The sequence below is a fragment of the Capsicum annuum genome, unplaced genomic scaffold, assembly GCF_002878395.1.
Source record: "Capsicum annuum cultivar UCD-10X-F1 unplaced genomic scaffold, UCD10Xv1.1 ctg70561, whole genome shotgun sequence".
In the NCBI taxonomy this organism is placed as follows: domain Eukaryota; kingdom Viridiplantae; phylum Streptophyta; class Magnoliopsida; order Solanales; family Solanaceae; genus Capsicum; species Capsicum annuum.
Window position 1 is genome coordinate 78,290 of NW_025880304.1, and position 3,721 is coordinate 82,010.

Here is a 3,721-nt window from a genome sequence, read left to right on the forward strand (position 1 = left end):
TTCTTCATTATTTAATTTTCTCTAGTTAAAAATTACAAACTCTTATTTTTGTACCTGGTCTACCAAATAATATAGTGGCCTTCAAGAAAGCCAAATATCGATCCCACAGGGAATTGTCTCGACAACTATCCAATTCTAGTTTAACAATTGAGATTAAGTAATCAAAAAGATTGTTAAATAATTTTAAACTAAAAATAAAACAAACAATTCATATAAATAAAAGTCTTGGGACAATCACTGGATTAAAGCCTAGGGTTAAAGCATTACGAACAATCATACTATGTTACGGAATGTCATTCGCTAAATTGCTTATCTTGGTTGTTGATTCGTAGGGTTAATTGCATGATCATGATTTATTAGCCTTTAATATTTTACCTAATATGGACATTACAACTACATCGTTGAGCGGAGATGTAATAATCCAATTAAGTGAATTAAAGCTATCATCCTACGTTTGAATTCCTTATTTTATAAAAGAATACAAACCCTACTTTATTTATTCCCATGTTTTATCTCCCTGTTCCATCTCCTGACATCAAAAGGTCAAAAATATATGAATGTTATGAGTGATCAATTCATAAAATAATTATAATAAGAATAAACAAATAACTAAATAAGATAAGCCAATCCAACAAAATTAACAAAAATAATAATACTCATGTTCTTTGATTTAACCTCGGAAAGAGGGGTTTTAACTGATAATATCATAATCACGATCCAAATAATTTAAAACATGATATGATAATTAAATGTTAAATAAATAATTATAAATACCTAAGAAAGTGCAGCTGCCTCCACTTTAATCTCCACCGAATTGTCCAAAACCGTGTCCAAGTGTTCATCAACGTCACACCATTTGTACAAAGTTTTTCCAACCTTCCAACAATATTCAATGTATGTGGTGTAATATATATAACTAGTGGAATACTACCTAACCGTTGTGGATTAGTACAAAATATATACCTAGTGGAACACTTCCTAACCTTGAAAGATTAGTACAATATAATATATTTATGGTAGGTTTCTCCTTATCCGTGTACGAGTAGTATTGTATGGTGCAAATTGAGCATGGGAATAAAGCATGAGTTGCATGCAATAATACTCCAAAATAAAGGGTGCGACACACACATGGCTGCACCGAAATGACACGTGCATCATATGCAAATTGCAAAAAATTACTGTAATTCATCTTCTAAAATTTCTGTAAGTCAATGGAGCACTGAAATACAGCATGATACGCACGCTCATCGCATGCACAAACTAGATATTGCCCCCAAAATTTTTGTTAAGTCTTTCATCCCTTGTATCATGGTTTATTTCTCATGGATTTCCAGCCTTTATATCATCAATATATCATCGTATTCAGCTCACAATGCTTCCTACAACATCACACAAGATGAATTAGAGATCATAACAACACAATATCCATGACGATAAATCAAAAACACAAGTTAAGACTTGGATAATTCACATTTATCTTTAAATTTTTTGTTCTGACTCTTAACTAAATCAAATTGAACTGTGCACATTACTAACTTGTGATGTTGGATGTATTTGTGCATTCTAGTGTCACTATTTTAGTCGTTATAGCCTTGTTTTGACGACGATTCTATTCTATATGGGTTGATAAGGAGATAAATATGTATCAAAGTGTTAAATCGTGCATTTACATTGGTTACAAGTGTTTTCTAACAAGTTGGTACTTCAAAGAGTCAAGTAGAGTTCAATAGATAAAACTAGTCTTAGCTAGATGCTTGTCTAGTCTATCTTTGTGGACTCTATTGTGTTTTATGTGTTCCTTGTGGTTTATATGTATTATTATCTGTGGAAAAACTTTTTAGTAGTGTACAAATTTCAAGTGAGTCAAGGAAAGAGTTGAAACATAAAGTTAAAGATCATGAAAAACAACCTAGTCTAAGCTCTTGTTTCTTATTTATCATGATACATATTGAGTGTTTGAACCTCTAATTCGTGTGGTGTATTATTCTAGAATCCTATATGATTTGTTTATGATGATACATGTATGATTTTGTGGCTGGAAGAGCATTGTAAAGACACCACAATACAAGGGATGAAAGGAGGAACGACCAACACTTCACCAAAATTCTGGACGCAAATTCAAAAAGCACCGTGTGATATGGGTGATTTTTATGCTCTAATCTGTAGGAATAAGCGTACGTCACATGCTCCATTTCTATGAAATATAGGTTTCACCGTATGCTCCACTCCACCCCTGGGCGATTCATGCTAATTCAATTCCAACACGGACGTGGCTTACCCCTATACTATAAATACATGTTGTATCACGTTTACAAATGTTTGAATATATTTTGGAGAGTAAAGGGATGCTACAACATTGTAATTAGGTTTTTATTATTTTAATTTAGGTCATTCATGTTTTTAGTTATTAATTACAACCTTGTGATTACGATTATGACTATGTGTGGCTAAACACCCTTTTCCAGGGTTGAAGCCAAGAACATGAGTACTTTAGTTTTGAATTGAATTCGTTTAACTTTGGTTATCATTATTGGTTGTGTGTTCATCTTTGATTTAACTATTTTTAAGGATTCGCAACCCTTAGAATATATCAATTGTCTACCTTTGGATCTTGGGGAGAGGGAATAAGAGATAAAATAAAGAGATGAACAAAGTTTGGGTTTTCATTCTTTTATGAAATAAAGAATTTAACTTAGCACCTAGGACAAGGATGTACTTAGGATCCAAACTTGATTCAAAAGTAGGATGATAGCTTAAAAAACTTAAGTGGACTATTACATCTCCGCTCAACAATGTAGTTGTAAGGTTCAACTTAGGTAAAGAATTAGAGGTTGGAAAACCATAATCATGCAATTAACCCTATGAATCAACAACAAAGATAAGCAAGTTAACAAATGAAATTCAATATCATAGTATGAATGTTAAAAGAGCTTCAACCCTAGTTTTTGTCCTATTGATTGTTTTAAGATCTTTAATTTCTGCATCATTTACTTTTCTCTAGTTATAAATTATAAACTCTCTTTTTGGTTACGCTTGCACCGAATCAGTCTAAATTGTGAACTAGAATTTAACCATTGTTAGATCAAGTATCTATGGGATCGATACTTTGATTATTGAAGGCGACTTTACTACTTGTTAAGACCATGCACACTTGCGTGTGCGCTTGGGCAATGTCAAGTTTTTGGCGCCATTGCCAGGGACCTAGAATTGGCAATTGTTTTTATTTTAGTTTTCCTGTTTTAGATTTATTTGGTGTTTTTATGCTTGTTCTTGGTTTTTTTATTATAGGAAACAGGTTTTTAGGTTCATATGTTGGCAAGGGATTAGGAGTTAGTAGAACCAAGCCCTAAATGCGAGCAAGACTTTCACCAACATAGGAGAGAAGAAATCCTTCTCCCAAGAATTCCTCAAATCCATGAAGACCAAGAGAATATTGTTCCAATGGTTGAACAACAAGCATCCTGAAGAACAGTTAGGGAAGTGACTGTCCCACTTTTGATGAACTTGACTTCCCCAATTTAATGATTGGCTACTGGGGGAATTTTGAGTTAAAGCACAATATAGTGCGGCTTCTTATTAGCAATGGAGAATTTGTAGGGTTTTCTCATGAGGATCCACAAGTCCACTTATAAAATTTGATTGAGCTTATAGGCATATTAATTCTGAATATGGTGAGTACAGATTATGTAAGGCTGACACTATTTTCCCATTTATTTTTTAG

The 3,721-nt window shown here is 32.9% G+C and overlaps 1 long non-coding RNA gene across 1 annotated transcript; it reads left to right on the forward strand.

Moving 5' to 3' along the window:
- The first annotated feature begins 780 nt into the window (after positions 1-780).
- Positions 781-2,434, forward strand: LOC124894145. The gene is made up of 2 exons (XR_007051029.1): positions 781-1,203; positions 2,043-2,434. It is a non-coding gene; the product is annotated as an uncharacterized LOC124894145 (long non-coding RNA).
- The last annotated feature ends 1,287 nt before the right edge of the window (positions 2,435-3,721 follow it).